The 24,607-nt window shown below is 35.2% G+C and overlaps 1 protein-coding gene across 18 annotated transcripts in view; it reads left to right on the plus strand.

Annotated features, from left to right (window-relative positions):
• The window catches only part of ATP2B2 (ATPase plasma membrane Ca2+ transporting 2), a 364,247-nt gene that overhangs the window by 177,336 nt on the left and 162,304 nt on the right, over positions 1 to 24,607 (plus strand). For 2 of the 18 annotated variants that reach the window (XM_087887775.1, XM_087887776.1), the window contains exon 1: positions 12,974 to 13,081. The exons of 15 other annotated variants lie outside the window; for them this stretch is intronic. The gene's annotated coding sequence lies outside the window, so the exon portion shown is untranslated. Of the gene's footprint in view, positions 1 to 12,973; positions 13,082 to 24,607 lie in introns of those variants that run through there. One more of the 18 variants, XM_087887773.1, reaches the window with a different exon arrangement.

Consider the following 24,607-nt stretch of genomic DNA (forward strand, 5'->3'; position numbering starts at 1 on the left):
GGAAAAGAAATGCAGTTGCTCTAATGGTTCAAAGAGAGTTGCTTTAGTAAGTGTTAATATCCTTTTATTTCAATTTCTTTTTATTTAAACAATCATTGTAGTAATACCTGCAGAGGAAGATATATATTATAGATCATTTGAATTTATTATTCAATCTTTGTGCAGTCATAAGCTGCTAAAGAATTTTGGGCTCCATTGGACTTTGATTGGTCTAGTTGAAGAGAGAAGCGTATACTTTTGTGGTTTATTATAATTTCTGCTTTAAATCATCATTGTAGGTGAGTGATTTTTGAAAAAAAAAGGTTATCCATTTGCAAATTTTTTGAATAGATTTAGCAGTCACAAATACCATATTTTTTGGAGTATAAAACGTACCTACCTTTTTTGGTGAGGAAAAGAAGAAAAAGAAATCTCCCTCTACCTATGTGCAATTTTGCCTCTTTGTAGCAAACAGCAAACAGCCTGCTTTACTTTCATTTTCATTTTCAGCATAGCTTGATTAGCACAAGGAAAAAAAAATCTGCTCCAGCAATTTACTTCTTTGCAGCAAGCAGCAGAGCCCTGCGCAAAACAGCTGAGAGCAAATCAGTTGAGAGTCGGGAGGCTGATCCAATCAACTTGTGCTAATTAGGCTGAAGCTGAAAGGAACTGTTTTTTCTTGCTGTTTGCTTGCAAGGAGGTAACTGCTGCGAGGCAGAGGCCAAAGGGTGGGGGCCAGTGGGTGGGCGGGGCTACATTTGGTGTATAAGACGCACCTGAATTTTCACCCCCTTTTAGGGGGGAAAAAGGTACGTCTTATATTCCAAAAAATATGGTAGTTTCTCTGTAGTATAATAATGATGACGGTGCAGGAGAAGTAAAATAATAATTCTCTTGACAGAGGAAATCATAAAGTGGGATCTATAAGGATCTGTGGTAGAACATTGCTTATTTAATGACTTGGGTTACAAAGGAAGAATAAAGTGGTAAATGGAAAGATTTTGTAAAGAGCTCCAAAACAATCTCTTTAAAATGGATAATCAAATTTACACAATTTGTCATCTTGCTTTTAATTGTAAAATTATCCTTGGAAAGTTAGAGCACAACCATAATATATACCGTGTTTTCCGGCGTATAAGACAACTTTTTAACACATGAAAATCTTCTCAAAAGTCAGGGGTCGTCTTATACGCCGGGTGTCGTTCTCCTGTAACCAGGCAGACCAGCCCGAAAGGCTCTGACGAGCCTTAAATGGCTCTGGCGATCCAAGCTCTGACGATCCCAGCTTTGCCTGCTAATCAGGCAACTCAGCTGGGATCGCCAGAGCCATGTAAAAGAAAAAAAGTTTCCCCCCTCCAGCTTGCTTACCTTAGCTGCTAGTCGCAACGCTTGCCTTGCTTCGCTTGCCTGAATCCATTCCATCAACAAGCCACTCCCTGCCTGCAATCAAGCAGGCAGGGAGTTGTGGACTTCAACTCCCAGAATTCCTCATCCAGCAAAACAAAGCTGGCTGAGGAATTCTGGGAGTTGAAGTCTGCAAGTCTTAAAGTTGCCAAGGTTGGAGACCCCTGTTCTATTGGGTAAGTTTTTTCCCCCTTTGGGAGCTTTAAAAAAAATAGTTAATTGGGGTTTTTTTTAGTTGCTCTTTTTTAGACCTAGCCATTTAAAGTTTAGGAAGTTTTAAATTTAGCTTTCATATAAAAATAAAAATAAAATAAAATAATATTTGTGCAGCTTTCTGAGATTTAGTGTGTTTCTGTAGTGTTTCACTCTAACTACATAAACACACAAAATCTCACAAAGCTGTATGTGGAATTTTGTGTGTGTAAAGTGTGAAAGTTGTTTTTTGGGGCTTTTTGTGGCTGTGTGAGGTTCCTGCTTGTTGCAGGGGCCATTTTGGGTCTAGCACAGCTGCTTTTACATTGTGGGTGAGTCAGTTGTGTTGTGTTGTGTGTGTGTAAAGTGTGAAAGTTGTTTTTTTGGGCTTTTTGTGGCTGTGTGAGGTTTCTGCTTGTTGCAGGGGCCATTTTGGGTCTAGCACAGCTGCTTTTACATTGTGGGTAAGCCAGTTGATGTTTTTTAATTTTTATTTGGTGTGCGTTGGAAGAGGGGTAGTCTTATACAGTGAGTATAGCCCAAACCCTATATTTTAACAGGAAAAGTCGGGGGTCGTCTTATACGCCCAGTCCTCTTATACGCCGGAAAATACGGTAACCAATAAAATATGTAAAAATCAGAACAGATTTAGTGCAATATCCCTAATTTATTCCACTTTGATCAATAGTAACATGGTTGGAGAAAAGGCTTTTTTTTAAAAAAAAATTTCAACTTGCCAAAAAATGGAACCAAGTGGACATACTGTAAGTTTAATTTTCATTGAGAATGCATTTTAGAGTTGAAATATTTTAGAGTTGAACTTCTATAACAGGTTTTAGGGTGTGGTAAATTCTGGATCTCAAATCTTGGCAGCAGAGTGTGATACGGGGAGATGCATTCATTTAGATAATCATATTTAGGGTTTTAAATATTAAAAATGTAAACTGGGATTGATGACATATAGACAACACTTTAAGGACAGATGTTATTTGGTCTTCATCTTGAAATCTTTGAAACCTTAAGAATTATTTTTTGCTATTATTATTTAGGAAATTAATAATTATATGCTCTCTGATTCCCAATAACCAGGACATTGAGTTCGCACAAACTACAGTTTCCATATCACCTTCAAGAACATGTCTATGCATGCTGTGTTTCCACAACACACTTCAGTGAACATAACTGTGATTTGCTCAATTCAGTTTTATTGGTTGCCATATATACACCAAACATATCTCATTACATAGGTCTGTTTGTTATGTGAATATTGGTTAGTTTATGGGTTGGTTTGTTATTTGAGGTGTGAGAACTAGAACTGGCAAGGCAGGAAATATGTGCCAGTAACAGCCTGGCATGAAAAATGAGGAGCAAGTAGTTATTACAATGAAAAAGTGGTTAAACAAATTCAGGATTTAAAATTTGGGATATACAAATATACAGAGCTATAGTCTTAGCATCTGCTAAATTTTTTTTTGAAAAGGAAGGAATTTATTTTAGCCATGACCTTGATTTTTCTTGTGGGAGCTCAGGAGTGCCATTTGAATTCCTAGAGAGAGAGAGGGGGAAAGTCGGCAGTGGTCTTGATGTAATACTAGACACAAAGTATGCCATAGGGTACATTACAGGCTCTAGCTGGGAATTTATCAGAGCATAAATAATTTTAGAATCTATATTCTTATGAATATAGCTAGAATGAATCATGCATTGAAACAGGTATCTTAAACCTTCAATCATTCCTAAGTGTCTTTGTTGTTGATATTGTTATTTAATTGAAAATATACCAACTTTATTACTGCAAGTCAAATAACATTCAGGTCCAAGGGATTCTGGCCACTTTCCTTTTCCCACTCTACTCTGGCAGTCTTGCTATAACCTTCTTATGTAAGAAAATAATATTATAAGAAGCTATGAATCATCATAGCTGATGCCTTTTCTTCACTGACCTTTCCTGTAAGATTTTGGCGAGACAGGATCCTTTCTCCAATCTTAAATGATGAATGGGCAATCAAATATTGGACCAGCTGCAATGCTCTGCTCAGCTGAAAGGTTAACAGGCAAATCGGATCGTGAGCAAATAGCCTTGTATGTGTCAGAATTTCACTTTGACACAATGTAATGTTCATTCCGATAAGCTACTGATCCTCACAGAAAAAAAGAAAATGTTGCTTGAGAATAGGCTCAGTATTACAAAAATGTATTAAATGGTACACATGTAGAGACAAGAAACAAAAGATGCAGCTTTTGGGGTTAACATTTAAATTTTAGATTATATGCTAAGTGGCTCAGTTTTAGATATTTAGTCCTAAGCAGTTTGTATGTATCTATCAGCTTTATAATTAGATCTCTTATACCATTGAAGTTGACCTTCAAGGACTTTGGGGGTCTTTTTAGTGGTGAAGGTGATTACAGATGGATGATATAATCAGAAAACCTTGTGAGAATGTTGAATAGCATATCACTTTAGAAAAATTAGACATGGCGCTTAAAAGCAATAAGATTGCAGTCCTGTTTTTCTCTCTATGGGAGCAAGCCCCATGGATTCCATGGGTATGCAAAGGGCTCTGTTGTATGTTATTTATACAGAGAAGGCGCATGGTAGGTGTACCTCACCTAAGTAGAAGCCTTTGGAATTGACATCTATTCATTGGACATCTGTTTATATTAGTTAAGTGAAAATGAAAAAAAAAAGTTTCTATTTTACAGAACAAATATAAACATAAATGTAAAGTTACACATAAATGTAAAGGCTCATACTGTACTTCCATTCTGGCTTCAACGGATTTACAGATTTTATTTTTGCATGTTATTTTAACTGAAACAATGCATTAGAGTATATATTTGGAGGCTTTGTTGGTGTCCTTGTTTTCCAAAGAATAGCGTGAATAATGTTTTCTATTGTTTACTCTGTTTCTTTGAGCAATCCAGCAGTTTCATCTGAGGATGAAGGAAAAGCTTATGGGAATGAAGATAAAAAGATCCTTGGCTGCACAATTTGGTCAGCCACTTTTTAAAATTCTTTTTTGCACAAACCATTTACTTTTCTCATTAAACCATTTATCTTTTCTCATTAAAAACATAGATCATGTCATATTACTTTGCCAGATGAACTTCAGATTATAGGTATTAACAAATTATCAAAGCTTATTTCCTTTGTTTGATTTTTTTGGAGGTTTTTTTGAAACATTGTGAACAGTATTAGTATACACTGTGCATTGCTGCTTTTGAACTTGGAGGCTCCATTTAATTTTGATATTGTGCTTGGTTAAAAATCATTCCTGCAATTTGATATTTATTATGGACAAAGAGTTTCTCCCTTCTCTTCCTATTTGAATCCTGAATTCAGTTTAAGATCAGGGAAATCAATTCCCTGCTGCTTGGAATATGATTTGTACCCTTTTCTTTTGATATTCTACTTGTTTTATTTAAAGTAAAATGGGCTGCATATGTTCATTCAAGACAGCATATTAATTCATCCCTATAGTGAGGGGTGGGTTCTAAATTATTTTACTACTGGTTCTGTGGGTGTGGCTTATTTTGTGGGCGTAGTTCGATGGTCATGTGACAAACAATTCTTTAGAATTTAGCAGAGGTACTGGTCTACCAGGCTTTTAACTACTTGCAGAGCTGTACTGGTCTACCCATTTGTTCTTGAAGCATACCAGTCTACCCATTTGTTTTTGGAGTATTCCAGTCTACCTATTTGTTTTTGGAGTGTATGGTCTACCACCACACTGCCTGCTGATCAGCTGTAGGGTAGTCCTTTGAAGCGCCATGGCAAGAGTTTAAACAGTTTTTTTGCTGCTCTGCCACCACCGAGAGCATCAGAAACTGCTTTCAGGCAGCTTGGTCTCAATTGCTAATCTACCACCACCGAGTGGTTTACAAGGAGTGGATCGGTTCTAGCCGATCAGTTGGGAGGCTTCTTGGCTTCTCAATTTAAAACTAAGGTGTCTTGTTGCTTTTTTCCCCCTCTTCTTTGTCAAGTGAACCCTGATTTTTTCCTTCTAGCTGATCAGCTGGGACTCGGGAGGCAGCAAATAGATTGGGGGCAGGGCCAGGCAGAGGTGGTAGTTACCGGTTCTCCGAACTACTCAAAATTTCCACTACCGGTTTGCAAGAACCAGGGAGAACCAGTAGCAACCCATCACTGCCTATAGTGATGGTTAGGAATAATAAATATCCTTCGAGGTTATCCTAGCTCTGTTCTCTAGGCAATATATTTCAGTTCCAGATACTTTCAACATATGGTAGTTTTCTATATTATACCAATATGTGAGCCTATGTTTTGAGAAGCTTATATAAAACTGAATTTGATTTCTGAATACTAAATAAAAAGAAATTTACATATCTCCAGAAGCAAAAGCCTTGTTTCATGACATATCTTAACCTAATTTGTGTTTTAATTTTGCCTTGGTATGTGGTGTGAATTCAATGACTGTGATGTATTGGATAAACTATGGTTACAAAAATGGCATAAAAAGATGTTCAACTGATTCTAAAGCTTGGAGGCCTAGGTACTTATATTGCATCCTACTTCTCCATTACTTTGCTTATTGGCTTACTGAATCATTAGGCCTATATTTACATCACACTCTGTTATATGATATTTTAAGAAAACTGATTATTATTGAATGGAAACATTATACAAAACATAATTCTAGATAATAATTCTACAGTAATCTAATTTTCTATGGAAATTGGGTTGATGTATGCCTCGGTGTTTTGTAACTTGTGATAGATGATATCAATAGTTTTACACATTAGAGATTTCATGCTTAAAACAAACAACATAGGATAGATTTTGGAGGAGAGTTTGAAACTTTGATGTCCCTATAAATGACACATTTGTTTTCTAGTACTTTTATGAAATTTGAGTCCAAATTATTTGCACATTAGAAGAGTTTTAATTTTGCTTAAATATGTAATTCAAAGAAATATATCAAATCTAAGGGATTTTTCTTTCTTTAAAATGCCTTCTATAATTTGAAACTATGTTGATTTTATCAGCTGCTGTAAATGACAGCAATACAACTGTCAAGCTAACAATAACAAAAGTCACCCAAGTCACATTTTTAAAATAAGATTATGGTTTGTGGGTTTTCGCTTAGATAGATATTTTTTTCAGTACAGTATGAAATATTAGATGGACTTGGCAGTGTTTCTTTGCACTTGACAATAATGTAGTAATAAGATTAAACAGCTCATTCTTGGCCAATATTTTTTGAGGTCAAGTACCCCAGTTCAATAAAACTGCTAGTTATTTCTTTTGTGTCATATCAGAAAGTGTTCTTATACAATCAGAGTACTTAAAAAAAAAATAGACCTATGAGCTTAAGCCTTAAGCTAAAGGACATCAATCATACTATAACATTTAATGTATTTAAGGCCTTAAATAAAGGAAAACTACTTTATTTAATATTTGAAAGTATTGATGGAATTATGACTATTCTCAGTTTATGTAATTTAAGCAATGTCTAAATCACTTTGGGGGGTTTAATTTGGGGAATTAAAATTCTGAAATACCCAGAAATCTATAACCTCAAATATGTGAACATTATAGTAAAACATTTCACTTGTTTTTATGGATTCAGGAATAACGGGTACTCTTTTTGGTCAAGAGATTTTTAGGTCTGTACTTGCAGCTTTTGCTTTCAATTCACACACAAAAATTGAAACAGAGTCATATATAGCTGTATTTATTTTTTAAAATAATTATTTAATTAAATCCAGCAAATTTTATCCTGAAACAGAAAGAACTTTTCTTAGGCTTTTGGGAAAGAAATTAATCAAGTTTTGAAAGAAAGGGTATAAGTGAATTTAGAATTAAATATTATAAGATACTGAAAAAATGAGAGGGATCTTGACTAATCCTGTTTCAGAACTAAGAATGTTGAAGTAAATGATCATTTTTTAATGCCATCCATATAGTTGAGTCTGTGGTTTATGGGAAAATCCTTATGTAGTCCTCCTGTTCCTATTCACTTCCTGTTTCTTGAACAGTCAACTAACATATACAATTCCATAATGATTGAGCAGGGGCAGCAGAGGTGGGTTTCAGCAGGTTCTGACCAGTTCTGGAGAACCAGTAGTGGAAATTTTGAGTAGTTCAGAGAACTGGTTGTATAAATTCTGACTGGCCCCGCACCCATGTATTCTCTGCCTCCCAAGTCCCAGCTGATTGGGAGGAAATGGGGATTTTGCAGTATCTTTCTCTTGGAGTGGGGTGGGAATGGAGATTTTCCAGTATCCTTTCCCTGCCACGCCCACCAAGCCATGCCACACCCACCAAGGCACACCCACAGAACCGTTAGTAAAAATTTTTGAAACCCACCACTGAGGTTTGCTTGTGGGCGCACAACACTTCTGCACATGTGCAGAAGTGTCTGGGCAGGTGGGCGGAGCCTCCCGCTGCTAGTAGCAACCCACCATTGTGGCTGAGCCACTTTTGGCATACGACAGTTTTTATTGAAGTGAGTTTCTGTTTTTTCCCCAAAAGCAAGTTTTCTTCCCAACAGTGGCTAGCAATATATCCCCTTCTAGCATCTCTAATTTTAATATCTGATTTCAATTTCTTTTTAACTACTTTGTTCTTGAATTGGGGTCTCCAACAGACATCACCTAATCTTGCTAAGGTTACGTTTGAGCCTGTTCTTCTCCACTCAGATCCAAGCAGCCTTCTGGCAATGATACAATGACATTGACAGCATTGTTTTGTCATCTAATAATCAAAATGTGTACCTGAGGATGATGATATCTGATCCCATGTCACTGGATGACCTTAATCAGTTGGTTGATTTAGATGTTAACAGGCAAGGCACAGGTATAAAGTCCAAGAGAGTCCACAGACCCAAGGTTCAGCCTGGATCTTTCCCCATCTGACAGCACCAAATAGACCATAGAAGAGAAGAGAACCACTGCAACACTGCACTTCTCACTAGAAGCTGTAGGTGGGCCTGAAGTTTACAGGTTTAAAACAATTGAAAACCATTGAGAGGTCAAGAAAAACCATGATAGTTACATCATTCCCAGAAGTCATTGACAAGTGAAATCAATGCTACCTTCAAACTCTGCCATGACCTGAAATATGAATGCAGAAGATCAAGATAATCTATGTTCTCCAGCTAGAGTTATAGTCAGACCACCTGTCAACAACCTTATCTAAGAAATAAAAACTGGAGACTATGAAATTTATCTAGACCAGTAGATTGAGAAGGGCAAACAATTGAGAAAGGTGCACACATTCATGGCAGAAGACAAACACTTCTTTCAAAGATAAATTTACCACCACATGGCTCTAAACACAAATTGCCTCCTAGGAGACCTGCACCAATTCAGACAATAATCTAAAATACAAGTCACCAGACTAACAGGTTCAAGGTTCCTGTTAATTTCCTTAGGTATTAGACGGTCAAATGCTTCCCATTGTGCACATATTACATAGAGTATTTGAAATTAGACTCAGTGATTTGTGGTTAAAATCCAGCTTTTTCTTAAACAAAGGACTATGTTCACATATATTTATATGTGACAGTGGATCATCATTATCATTCCAAATTAGTCTACTAAAGGATAAAGGCCTCTTCATTATGGAGTCTGCAATTGTGGTTACACCCCCTCACCCCCACAAACAAACACAAACAAAAGAGATAGGGACATTTATTAATCACATATTCTTTAGGCATAGGTATGCCCATTTGTATCTACCATTTTCAACCAAGGAACTAATTCATTTATTTATGCAATATAGTATTATTTTGGAAACTACATAGCCATTTTCAAAGTTTCCTTGGTGTCTAACAATATTCAATGACAATTTAATTAAGAGTTATGTTAAACATTAACACAATCTGTACATGTTTCTTCATGCTCATAATACTACAATTAACTTCTGAACTGAAACAAAAATTATAAGGGAGGTGGCCCTTGATTCATATAATACAGCTAAGTGTTATTAATCGATGAATTCAAAATGCTGAATTGAGTGTTTACGAATGTTAATGACATCACTCATCCAGATTTCTCATAACAATGACCAACAGCTGTATATTTATTGTATAATCTGATAATGAACTAGATTTGTTTTCAAATAATTTTTTCATTAAATTAATTTGATGTTTTACTAAGCATTCTTTGTTCACAAATAGAGGATACTTGCGTTTGAATTGACTCTATACTTTACATACTTTTTAAGGTCACAGTGCCATTTTGGCTTTGATTAATTCTAGCAAGTATTCACTGCTTTTCTTTAACATTTTTCTGACTGTTTTCCATGACATATTGCACATACGCATTACATTTTTTGTATAAATGAAGAAGACAATGATGCTGTTTGAGATATATTAATGTTTACATAATTTATAAGAATGAAAAACTGCTATGCATCCAGTTATTTCCTGATTTTGCAGACAATTTGTGATCTTTTAATGTTGGACCACAACAAAGTAAGGCATTCAGTTTGTTTGTAATGTAGAGGTGATTCCTTAGATATATTTTTGATTATATTCAGGTTGGCAGCAGCTAAGTAGTTTTTACTGTTCCATGGTCTGCAGCATATGAAGGAATAAATGAGCAACTACTGACATTTTGCCAAGTACTTGTTTTGTGAAAAAAAATTTATATAGTACTTTTGATCCTTTGATATGTCTTTTGACAGTCAGGACAATGTATGTTGTTATGAAGGAAAGTTCTTGTAGACATTGACGCAGAAAAGCAGCCAAGAGATAGTTTAATCCTGAGATACTTTCCAAATCGTAATTTTCTTTTCACTTTTTCTGTGTGGGAGGCATGGATTTATAACTGTATACTATGCATATTGTTACATATTTTGTTTCCTACACTTATTTGTTGTACTATATCTTACTGTGATATTTGTTGACTATATTTCAATATCATCATGTTTCCTGATGACCTATGATGGTTTACAGCTACAATAAAAAAATTAACTCAATAAATCAATATACTCTACAAAAACTATATAGCAAGAAAATTCAACAAATAAAAGCAAGCCTCTAAGACACAGATCTCACCCACCCACCCACCATTCTGAATTGTTCAGTTCTTAATATCTTCTGAAATTCAGGAACAAAGGTATGATCTGGAACTTTGGAGGAAAATTGTTCTCAAATGGAATAGTGTCCTGAAGTCTTGCTGAGAAGGAACTCAGGATGTCTACGCAAAATACTAGATGGATAGAATCCATTTAAATTGGATAGTTCTGCAGGTACTCAGGTATCCAAGAAGACTTTATAATTCAAAATTGATTTATGAATTGTATTCAGACTTTTATTGACAAACAGCAGTGCAGTGCCTGAAAATAACACAGACATGTTACGTATGAGTAATGATGCTAACCTATTTCATGGTAATTATGTGATAACTAGTTTCACAATAATATTTTGATCAAACACAATTGCCTATAATTTATCATTCAGATTTCAATTTTAGATCAATTTTCAGTAATTAATATCATGTTTTTATGTTATCAATGTTGAAAATGATTTTGAAGTATCTTAAAATATTGCTATTTTATTAATAATGTAGGTCATATTTTAAATAAGTCATGTTGCATTTTTAAATTATTGAGTCAGTTAATTTATAAAATTAACTATTAAGATTTAGATTTAAAATTGAGATTTTTAAAACATGAATCCATCATAAATTTGTACAGTTAACAACTCTATATGCGAAACTCAGATCACTAATCAGGTATAATTTCAAAAAGGTTTTTTTTCAGATAATCTTTTAAATAATACGGAATTATTATGGAATATGAAGTCTAAATTTCTGCCAGTGTTTTAGAAGACTGAATGTATTTTGAGGTGTTTGGATCATATACACAGGATGATTAAAAATGAAATGATAAAACAAATATATGAAAGTAGAATGAATGAACTAAGTGAGAAGGGCAGAAGGCAGTTTATCATTTTTTTTAATTGTAGAAGCAAATATGCTATGCAAGTTAGAAAATATGAAGAAATATAGTGAATAATGTTGATGTAAATTAGATTGAATTGTATTTTCTTTTTTATGCTTCCAATTTGTTTTATTTATTTGTTTTTACTCTTTCTTGTGCTTTGCTTGATACTTTTTATTCCAGAAGAGAATGTTATAACGGCTGCACAGTGTGTAATATTCCATCCGTTCCTTGTTTTAGTAATGAGCTGATGTAGTATCTAGTTGTTTAGTTTTTTCAATGAGACAATTAACTTTGGTGAGTGATACATTTTGCTACCATTGGCATTGGAAGAATTGTGAGCTGATTAGAATTCCTGCCATGAATAGAAAAGCCATATTGGTCAGTAAAGGATAAGGAAATTGTATACCATGGCTATCATTTCAACTAGAAGTATAATAATTTCTTCTCTGTTTGGTAGAAGGTTGTTAAATGAGTCACACCCAATTTTGCAAGCCTTTTTTTTTTTGCCATTGTTGTTAAGTGAATCACTTCAGTTACTAAATTAATCATGCAGTTGTTAAGCAAGCCTGGCTTCTCCCATTGTTTTTGCTTGCTGGAACCAGGTTGGGAAGTTCCCTTATGGTGATCACATGACTGGGACTATCGTAAATACATGCTTATGATGAAATAGACAGCAAATAAATTTAATAAATAAAGGTGATTGCCAAGCAACTGCATTTTGATCATGTGACCGTGGTGATCCTGTGAGAGTCATAAATTCAAGAACTGGTCACAAGTCACTTTTTTCACTGGTGTTGTAACTTTGAATGGTCGCTAAACAAATAGGACTATCTGTAGTGAAAGCCATTGAGGGTTGAAAATGTGAAGTGCTCCTATCCCCCAACCAACAGTTTTCTTTGGGCTTTTCTATATCTAAAAAAGACACCACTTTCAGCTATTTAAAATAGTGTCTGCTTATCTTCTTAACTGTCCTCATAATAATGAGGACCTGGTTTGTAGGGGCAATAAGCTGACTTTGTATAAAATATACAAAAGTATGAAGGCTATTGCTTAACGCATTGTAAGCCGCCCTGAGTCTCCGGAGAAGGGCGGCATATAAAAATAAATAAATAAAAAATAAATTAAAAAAAAATAATACTTCCATAATTATAATTCTGAATTCTGTCCTCCAAGGTAAAACATACGAAATCTTGGAAATAGATATTGTGAACTGCCCAAGAAAAGCTTTGTAGCTCTCAAATGTTTTATTAAAATGAAGTAATTCAGCCAGTTTTTCTAGGTTATTCTCACATTACATTTCACCTTTGATTATTTATTTTGAATGCTGCCTGATGCCAACCAATTCTTTTGTTTTTTATATGTAATTTAAGAACCTATTTTATATTTCCTGGAGAATGAACAGTTAAAAAAAACAGTTAAGAAAGGGGTGGAGATCAAAGAGTTCCTTTTTAAATAAGTAAGGTGTGCCTTATAACATAGGCGGGTCACTATATTTGCAAAGTACATCCTAAGGTAAGATGCTGTTCCAGCTGTTTAAATAATCTTACATGCTGCTACCTGCTTTATCTGTTTTCACAGTTTCTCTGTTAGGTAAGTAGCAGATTTGGTTTCTTCAGTGTTGAATAGCAAAGATTTCATAGCCAGCTATTGATGCTATATTATAGGAAAATGCAATCATTTAACAAAACAATTTATAATATAAAGAACATTAAGAAAGGAAAATCATGACACTCTCTATTGCTATTTCAGTGTTTTGTCTAGCTCCATTGGTAAACAGATGCAATTATTTTGAAATAATTTAAGTACATCCAAAAGAACCATAATTGATTGTGATATTCTGACTACATTTTTATTTATTGGAATTGTTTAGAAATATTGTGCAAAATGTTATTCAGTATATTCTTTGATTCATAACCTGTATCTTTTTATAGCAAGGTAGAAATAAAATGCAATAAATCAAATAATATCAAGTACTTAGGAAATGAAAAACAAAGCAAAATAAAAGAATAATGTTAATTTTCCATACATTTTTATATGGATAATAATTTTGTGAAGTACTAGATTAAGAATTGAAATCTAGAATGATGTTTAGTTACATGTAGCTATTCTTGTAATGGTCCAGGACAATGTTATTCCAAAATGGGCATGTGTAGTCTGTCACAAAAAGTGAAAGCAACTCTTCAGTTCCTAAATTCATTTTAGGATGAATTTAGGGGATTTTAGATTCTCTATGCTTTTCTTTAGGATGTTATAGCTGATAATGTATTGAATAGACCAAAACCTCTTTCTTCTTTTCCTTTATGTGTTTCTGTAATTTTTAGGAAGCTAGTGAACATTACAATTCTCCCAATATTAATTTCTTTTGATGCAATCCCAATTGATGCAATTTTATATCCAATAGCTAAACATTTTATTTTAATCTTTCAAGGAGGAGCCCATTTTCATTTAATCAAGAACTTTTTGTTATGTTGGCTTTAGACAATAACTGTAAAGAAGTTTTTTGATCCTAGGTTGGTGAAACAAATCCAAGCCAGGGAAACACAAACACACACACACACATACACACACAAACACACACACACACACACACACACACACACACACACACATATACACACACACTGTTTATGTAAGATCTAAAAAAAGTTTTGTTTTATCCACCTAGGAAAAAAGTTGGTGAAAATCTCTTTACAGCTATTGTTTAAGGACAGTTTCCAAAATAGGCTCACAGGGGGAATAATAAATAGCTAGTGTAATTTGGTTTAAAGCTATACCTTTGTACCTGACAAGATGGTAATACTAAGTTAAATTCTTTATGAACTAGCTAAATTAATGATCCTTCATAGTGAGATGTGCAGGTCAGTCCCTAGCATGTAGACCAGGAGTGTCAAACTCAAGGCCCGTGGGCTGGATCGAGCCCATGGGGTGCTTAGATCTGGCCCGTGAGGTCACCCTGGAAACAGCGAAGCACTGGCTCTCGGTGCCTCTGACAAAGAAAATGGCGCTCAGGAGGGCCATGCGCAGCCCTCCCTAGCTCTGTTTTCAGCTGCAATGGCCTCCTTCAGCTCTTGCTAGCGAAAATGAAGCTCAGGAGAGCTGCTCACGCGGCCCTCCCAAGTTCCATTTTCACTGGCAGAGCGCTGGAGGAGGCTGTCACAGCTGAAAATGGAGCCTGGGAGGGGTGCCCCAACACAAGTGATGCCCACCCCAGCCACACCCACCTGACTCTCAAGGTCAAATCCTGATGCGGCTCTGAATGAAATCGAGTTTGACACCCCTGATGTAGACTCTGAATAAATTCTAGATTATTCTGCTGGATTTATGCTAGTGAAGTGTACAAAGTATGCTGATTCTAATAACCTGTTGCTGAAAAAAAACTTCATTAAAGTGCCTGCTAGGATGGAAGCAAAGTTGGTTATCTTTTCACTTACTATTAATGGATCTAATATATTTGAGTAGTATTTAAATTATAACATAGCATTTAACCTGTTGCCTTGAACTACTTGTGCATATAGATACTGTAAGTGTTGGCATATATAGCATATATAATCTATCCAGAGAATTTTGTTATGGATTAAATGAAGAAATATACAATAAACCTGAATTCCACATTCCTATTATTACTGTTAAATTGGTAGTTACATCATATACATATCTATCTATTAATTTGCTAAATTAAAGGCAGCTTTCAATCATAACATTACAAACTTTAATAACAAAAAAATAAGATAGCATGAAATAGATGGCTGCCATTGAATCAGGCTTAAACTATTATAATTGTGTGGAGAGATGCTTCCCTTCTCAATTCTCTGTTGAGAATTCCAAAGATCTTTTTTGATCCCATTCAAAAGTCTCATCTGTCCTTTTCCATCAATCTTGCCAAGCACTATACCTTTTCTAAAACATCTATCTGGATGACTTGTGAAGTTCTAGTTGGTTCTTGCAATTCGTTGGAGTCAGTTGGCATATAAATTTAATAATTTAATTTTTAATGGTATTCTTATTATTTCTAAAATCCACAATTCAAAAATAGCTTTCTTTTTTTCTGTGGTTCATTCTTCATTTTTCAAAGGCATCCATTCTTTAGCACCAGCACACCTTTTTTCTTCATAATACAAGTTCAAATCTCACCAGGCTCAAGGTTGACTCAGCCTTCCATCCTTTCGAAGTAGGTAAAATGAGGACCCAGATTGTGGGCGCAATAAGATGACTTTGTATAAAAAAGAACACCACCTAGGGGGGCCCCCGAAAGCCCTACTAAGCAGGTATATACAAAAGTATGAAGGCTATTGCTTAACGCATTGTAAGCTGCCCTGATTCTCCGGAGAAGGGCGGCATATAAATTGAACCAACCAATCAATATATCTATATATCTATATATCTATATATCTATATATCTATATATCTATATATCTATATCTATATCTATATATCTATATCTATCTATCTATCTATCTATCTATCTATCTATCTATCTATCTATGTTGCTTTTCCCTTTAAGGACTAATCTCTACTTTACTTCTCCAGTACACTCTCATACTTACTATTCTTAAACCCAAGAAAGTACATGATCAGTTATTTGCTATTATGTTAAATATTTTGGACTTCTTATTATTGAGATGACAGTAGGAATCTAACTGAAGGTTGAAACTCTATACAAATAGTCTATGATCTGGGTCATGTTTGTCCCAAAGGTGCTTTTTCAGGAGGCAACTGGACTTTCTTGTTTTTTTCTTTTAAGATGTTTCACTTCTCATCAAGAAGCTTCTTCAGCTCTGACTGGATGGTGGGGAATGGAAGGATTTATATTCCTTGCAGACAGCTGGTCATTTGCATCCTTTTAGAGAGTCATTGAGGCACTTGGAGGTTCATCTGTCTCCTTGGGGTCACCTAAGTAGTGCAAATGGTTCCTGTAGTCTGCAGTTTTTCTGGAAATCCGTTCATACTTCATTCGAAGTATGTTCATCCCAAAGAGAACCTCATAGACTTTTAGCTATGCACTTTGGCATGAACACCCTTCGAATGGTGTGGGAGTATGAATGGAGTTCCAGAAAAATTGCAGGCTACAGGAACCATTTGCATTGTTCAGGTAACCCTGAGGACACAGATAAACCTTCAAGTGCCTCAATGACTCTCTAAAAAGATGCAAATGACCAGCTGTCTGCAAGGAATATAAATCCTTCCATTCCCCACCATCCAGTCAGAGCTGAAGAAGCTTCTTGGATGTACCTTTGGGACAAACATGACCTGGATCATTGAGAACCTCTAGAGACTATTCAACCTTCAGTTACATTCTATGCTCATCTCGTCCAATCGTGCATTTTTTACAATATTGTTTACAGTAAAAAACAATGCAGTATTTTAAATTAAATTAAGTTAAACAGATATGGAACAAATACACATCTTTGTCTTACTCAGTTTTGTATTCTGAACTTCTATAAACTCAGCATTTACATTGCAATCTTGTTCATTGTAAAAGTTTCTCAGAAAAAGTAATAGGATGTTCTGGCACATTCATTTAACTTTTGTATATTTCTACAGTCCGGCATAACCTACATAATTGGAGGTCAGTAAAAAAAAAGGAGAACTCTATTCTTCAAAACTATTGATTATCCATCTTATATGGGTTACCTGATCTTACATATCTCTGCCTTTTCTTTTCTCACAAATTCTTTGAGGAATTTTTGCAGTGGTTTGATTATTTGCAAATTCTCTTGCTTCTCCCTTCTCTGCACGGTACACCAATTTTTCCAATCTCCAGACCATGTATTTTTGTTTAAAATCTTTTGATGTAGAACTTTTCACACCTAAGCTGCATTTTTCCTGCAGCTTTAAACAATTTGGTGGTTGTTTCAAGAGCAACTGGTGCTTTCTTATTTGACAGCTTATTTATTGCTAGTCTGTTCGCTTTCTAGTAGAACTGGTTTCTAAATTTATTCTTTTTTTGAAAATATCCTGATACAATTCCAATACTTGAAAAAGTACCAGCATAGGTTTTCCACCTTCCTTTAATATTATTTGTAAAGATATGCAGTGATTAAGATTTGGAGTGGATAAGGAATTTCAGAGATGGATTCCATGTATGTGCTTACCTGTTAGTTATCCTTTTACAGAAGCCATGCCTTTTTGTTACATGTATAGTTCCAGGAAAATACTTGATTGAGTTGCCAGAAGGGTGTGACAAATTCTTCACACCTTGTTGCTATGCCTTGACTCAGACATGCACTTCAGACATGTACTTACCTTAAGAATCCTGGAAAATATGCAGATTTAAGGAGTTACCAGCAGATGCAGTAAGTGTGCCGTCATCCCCACCACTTAGGAATAAAGTAGTGTTCATTTAGCTTAGAGTATGTTCATGACTATGCTTGGACAAGTCTATCTTAACCCTATGTTTTCCTGTGATTTCATTGATTTTCTTAAAAAAAACTTTTTATTTTCCTTTTCTTTTTATTTCTTCTTATTTGTGGACAATCTTAACTGAGATTTCTTCCCTTCTTTGCTTGATTGATTCTGAAAGCCTTCCTTTAGGCTTTTATCTTCCTTTCTTTTACTATCATTTTAATTTCTTGCCCTGAAAGTCTCTTGGATTTTTGCTTTTTGGAAGTTTTCGGACTTTTGTTTTCACAGTGATTTGCATAAAATATTGGTTCACTTTTACATACATTACTTTAATTGTACTTATATTTTGACTATATCTTCTCAAGGTCAAATCTTGCTGGCATACATACTATCCTTAATCTTCTAATTTTAACTATCATAATCAACAACATCATCTGCTATTTGAAAATAGTAATTAATGGTCTATACTGTTCTATATCATATTCTTAGAAATGTCTTGGTTAACTAGACTGCAGTTCTGAATTATCTATTTCCTATTATTTATTTAATAAGGTATCATAACTCTTAAGCAGTGCACACTGGATGGGCTTTTTAAAAGAGTGTTCTGCAGAACCTTACATTTTTACAAGAACTTGATGAGGTTCCATCAGAGACTAATAATTAAGTAACTTCAGTGCAGCCAGTGTATCCATAGAAATTTTTCTAAGGATTGGGATTTTTTTTAAAACTAGCAGAATGAATTGTCTGAAAAAGCTTGAAAACTGCATTAAAGCAACAGTGCAGTACATAATATAGCAATACACTATATTAATAGTCTATTTGGGTCTAGTGTTGTCCACATGTAGAGTTTTCATTTATGTTGATAGACAATAAAGGAGAAATATCTTTGTCCATTTCTAATCTATTTCCTGCATTGTTACATTTACCAACCCAAATCATCACATTCAGTGTTCTGATGTATTTTTTACATTCCTCAAGCGTATATTAGTTTTCTTATTTTGTTTTATGTTGGTTGAGTTATTGAAACTTGTGGTGTTGTGCAATATTTATGTATAAATATGTAGATAGAACTGGAAAAAGTGCATTTTTTTGAAGCTGTAGGTTTTGCTTCTCCTGAACAAATAGCCTGTCCAGATTCCTCTCCCATTTGATTACAGATTAATATTGACTTTCACTTTTAGCTAGGCAGAGTACTGTGATATTCTGGTCACAGCAATGAATGAGTTCATTGTTTGTGAGCATCAGTGTCAAGAATAAAAGGAGATTGAATAGCAACACACCATGGCCCAAGACACTCAGTACAAATATCCCAATGACTTATAAATATATTTAAATTCATGCATACTTTGATGTTTCTTCCCACTTTTGCGATTCAAAGTGAAAATCAAGCAGGATCTCTGGTTTTAATTACTTCCAGGCTTGAAAATATTACTTCCAAGGACTGAAAACGAAGTTTTAGAGAGTCATTTGATTATTAAATAATAATTTTATTTTTTTCTTTTAATATATTTATAGCTTTCCTCTGTTCAGAGGATCCTGTGGAGATTATAACCCACAAAAAACAAAGAAAGATTGATGAAATAAAATGAAGACACACATTTAAAATACAGAATAATAATTAAAAGAAGTAAAAATTTACTTAAGGGACAAATTGCATTGCCAGGCTTCAGCTACTATGTCATAAATGCAAGAGTAAAAAGTCAGACACCAATTTTTATCTGGCACCGAAAGTCAGATAATATCAGTGCCCTGAGGAAGGCATCTACAAATCTTAAGTTCTAGACAGGAGTATGCCAAGAGAGGCATTCTTCCTTGGTTTGGAGGCTAAATAGTTAAGAATCTTAAATGTAACTTCTAAACCTATTATGTCTGACTGGAAGTATTTAGGGTACCAGTGCTGTTTTTTTAGGACCAATAATATATGGTCCTGATATAGGATCTCTGAAGGTACTCAACAATCTTACTTTTTAATTTTGTACTACTGCAGTTTCTTTAAGACCAGACACAGTTTTCCAAATAGAAGGTCACCAGAGCATAGACTATCAGGAACTGCTATCCAGGAAGAGTTACAAACACCAGACCAGGACAGTAGGATGAACGTACTCTGGGTCACTGCTACCTCCTCCTTTAGAGACAAATCCAAGAACTCACCAAAGTTGCAAAGGGAAGTTGGGTTCCTATCAGATTCCTAGATCCTCAAGCTATCAATTCCATAATATGTTTATTTAGGGAATATGTGGTTTCATCTTGTTGACCCTCATTCACACTCTTCCTTAGCATTCATTATATCATTAACACTTTTTCCCAGCCATCTATACTGGCTTGTCTGACTCTGATGACAAATAGAAATAGGACTGGATGACTTAAATATACGGATGCCTTCATTATAGATGTTAAATAACAAAGGTAACAAAATGATCCCTTGGAACCCCAGATAGCAACTGTAGGGTTGACCGGGAGCCCCTAACTTCAGCCTTCAGAGCTGATCCCATACAATTCATGTTGGAAACAGAGAGCAAAACCACCAAAGAATAATGTATGTTACTTAGCCTCTGGTATCAGTTCAGAAGGATATTTTTGATGCTATCAAAAAATTAATAGGAACAATCAAGCTGAGTTTCCCTTGAAGCAGGTCACTTAGGTGGCTGAGATAATTTTGTGCCAAAATCAGCCATGAAATCTGACTGATGAAGCCATGTAATCTGTATTTTTTCAAGATTGCACGATGTTGATCAGAATCCATTGTCTGAAGGACCTTTGTGAAGAATGGTACCTTGGCTGGTTTCAAGTGCCCTATTCACATGATGAAGACAAGACATGCGGAAGCATTTCAAGTAAATATTTTACTGCCAAGCTCTAACAATGATGTCAGGTCAGCAGCTTCCCCACTGTACCTACTCTGCTACTTAGAATTGTCTTCCACCTAGTCCTCAAAAGGATAAACAGAAAGCTGAGAATTTGTAGGGCTAACCTTAACCCTAACCCTCAAACAAAGTCTAGCATAAGAAGGAGATAGATAAGGAAGCTGAACAAATAAAGCTGAACAAATAACTAGGCTTGCTTGTTTTGTAAAGTATTTCCAGCAAAACCCTCACACATTGTGCAATATGAATAAATTATTCAAGAGTTCACAAGAAGAGTACATTAGCAGAAATAATAAGAATACATACCCAGAATCTTTTTGGTTACTAAGTATCTAAGCTAATTTTGTTCTTGAAATTTGTTGAATACTTTCCTACAATGAGTAGGTCACAAAGACAGTAATATGTGTTCAGATTAATTCATCAGAGTTCCCTGAACAAACGATTCTGAAAAGTATATATTATAGGAAGATATATAAACTTTCTTGAGATTCAAAAAAATAAGTATCTATTTTCCACCAGATTTCATGACATGCAAAATTATGACCTCATACTGACTATGATTTGTTTGTAAGTTATAAATCATATTTTAAAGCACAAACATAATGTAAGATGTGTTTGACGTGATAGGAAGACACATGACGGATTTATTCAATGCGGTTATGAAAGAGGCTCAGGTTCCAGTATCTTGGACTGAGGCTTATATTTCTATTATCCCAAAAGAAGGAACTGATCTATCTCTTATTAAGGACTATAGACCAATATCATTACTAAACTCCGATTATAAGATATTTGCGGGGGTTCTTGTAGCTAGGCTTAGCTGCTTCCTTAACCAATTCATTCACTCAGACCAAAACGGCTTCCTTCCTAATAGATATCTACGAGATAATCTTAGAATTATCATGAATACACTAGAATTTTTCAAAAATCGCCCGGATAAACAATTAGCTTTAATTTTTGTTGATGCCCAAAAGGCGTTTGACAGAATCAGTTCGGAATTTATGATTTCTCAATTGGAATATATGGAATTTGGTGGGAATTTTATTCGGGCAATTCGAGCTATCTACCGGGAGCAGACTGCAAGAGTTCTCATAGATGGAGAGGAGACGGAGAGAATTCAAATTCGTAGAGGTACAAGACAGGGATGTCCCCTTTCCCCATTGCTATTTTTATTAACTTTAGAGCCCCTGCTTAGAGAAGTGAGAGGAAACACGGAAGTAAGAGGAATGAAGATTAGGCAGGAGGAAGTTAAAGTTCAGGCTTATGCAGACGATCTTGTATTTATCTTAGATCAACCACTGGACTCGGGCCTGAAATTATTATGCTTGATTAGAGAGTATGGGAAGGTAGCAGGGTTAAAGATGAATGAAGAAAAAACTAAAATCCTAGTGAAAAATATGACTCAGATGCAAAGGCAACAGCTGGAGCAGTTAATGGGCTTAAGAATAGCAAATAAAATTAAGTATCTGGGTATATGGTTGACCGCCAGATGTTCCTCCATAAAGGAGGATAACTATCTTCCTCTTTACAGCCAGATGCTCAGAGACTTAGAAAGATGGAAAAATCTCCAGCTATCAATTTTGGGAAGGGTGGCAACCATTAAGATGTGCGTGTTACCCAAATGGTTATTTCTATTCCAAACAGCCCCGGTAAGGTTGAATAAAGAGTTTTTTACAAATTTGGATAGGAGTATATCTAAATGTATCTGGCAGGGAAAGAGGCCGCGGATTAGACTTAAAATGTTACAAGAACCCAAAAATAGAGGAGGATTTGGACTCCCAAATTGGGAGCTCTATCACCAAGCAGAGAACTTGATTTGGGTGAAAGAATGGATGGTCCTACAAAAGAGATGACTTTTGACATTTGAGGGAGCCGGTCTTCAACATGGCTGGCACTATTTTCTATGGCTGGGAGCATCCGGCCGTCCTAGACACTTTGATGATCACTATTTACGTAGGACGCTTGGGTACACTTGGGAAAAGGTTAGAAGAAGAGTATATTCAAAAGTTCCATGTTGGATTTTGGCGCAGGAAGCTCAGGTTTACCCGACATTGTATAAAGGGGCGAAAACCTTGATGTATGAAGGTTTCTTGGATGTTCAGGGTAATCCGAAGTCACGAGAATTATTAACTCTTCAAGGATATAAGATAGACTGGTGGTCTTATTCTCAAGTGCACTCCAGGTATAAAAAAGATTTACATAGTGAAGGAATCTACCGTAAAAGACAAGAATTGGATAAGATCTTATTAGAAGGAAGGAAAAGGATATTATCTAAATGTTATGCATATTTATTATCTCTGCAGATGGGACAGGATGTAGTGAAGGATTGTATGATAGCATGGGGGCGAAATTTTGGATATCCCCTTGACTTCCAGCAATGGGAACAGATTTGGTTGAAAAATATGAAATTAACCATGGCCTCCTCATATAAAGAAAACATATATAAAATGGTCTACCGGTGGCATCTCCCCCCGGTGAGATTAGCTAAAATGTTTCCCGGGACATCTGCCTGCTGTTGGAAGTGCGGTTACAGCAATGGAACCTATTTTCACCAATGGTGGACCTGCCAGCAGGCGGTTAAATATTGGAAAAAAATACGGCAATGGATTTGGAAATTACACAGATTAATTTGGAATTAAGACCTGAGATTTTCCTATTGGGGGCAAAACCTTTGAATGTTAAATCAGATATATGGCTCTTGTTGACTCACATTATCACTGCAGCAAGATTAGCGTATGCGCAGGAGTGGAAAAATCTATACTTACCGATAGATTTGAAAATAATATATAAAATTAATGAGTGTGCGGAATCAGATAGATTAACTAGATTGATCAATGGTAAAAAAGATTCAGAATTTTATAACAGTTGGAAAGTATGGTACGATTGGGTCCAGAAAAGGTGGGATAGAATAGATATATGATGATGTATATATATATGGTGGCAAATATGTATGTATAAAGAAATGATTTTATACTTATGGACAATGTAATCATATTATACCATGGTGGCAGGATTGTATATTTTATTTGTGTATTAGTGTAATAGAATATATTAATAAAAATTATTTAAAAAAAATTAATAGGAACAATCAAGCTGAGTTTCCCTTGAAGCAGGTCACTTAGGTGGCTGAGATAATTTTGTGCCAAAATCAGCCATGAAATCTGACTGATGGAAGCCATGTAATCTGTATTTTTTCAAGATTGCACGATGTTGATCAGAATCCATTTTTCTGAAGGACCTTTGTGAAGAATGGTACCTTGGCTGGTTTCAAGTGCCCTATTCACATGATGAAGACAGCCATGCGGAAGCATTTCAAGTAAATATTTTACTGCCAAGCTCTAACAATGATGTCAGGTCAGCAGCTTCCCCACTGTACCTACTCTGCTACTTCCACCTAGTCCTCAAAAGGATAAACAGAAAGCTGAGAATTTGTAGGGCTAACCTTAACCCTAACCCTCAAACAAAGTCTAGCATAAGAAGGAGATAGATAAGGAAGCTGAACAAATAAAGCTGAACAAATAACTAGGCTTGCTTGTTTTGTAAAGTATTTCCAGCAAAACCCTCACACATTGTGCAATATGAATAAATTATTCAAGAGTTCACAAGAAGAGTACATTAGCAGAAATAATAAGAATACATACCCAGAATCTTTTTGGTTACTAAGTATCTAAGCTAATTTTGTTCTTGAAATTTGTTGAATACTTTCCTACAATGAGTAGGTCACAAAGACAGTAACATGTGTTCAGATTAATTCATCAGAGTTCCCTGAACAAACGATTCTGAAAAGTATATATTATAGGAAGATATATAAACTTTCTTGAGATTCAAAAAAATAAGTATCTATTTTCCACCAGATTTCATGACATGCAAAATTATGACCTCATACTGACTATGATTTGTTTGTAAGTTATAA

The sequence above is a fragment of the Pantherophis guttatus genome, chromosome 2 (assembly GCF_059756535.1).
Source record: "Pantherophis guttatus breed Tessera chromosome 2, ASM5975653v1, whole genome shotgun sequence".
In the NCBI taxonomy this organism is placed as follows: domain Eukaryota; kingdom Metazoa; phylum Chordata; class Lepidosauria; order Squamata; family Colubridae; genus Pantherophis; species Pantherophis guttatus.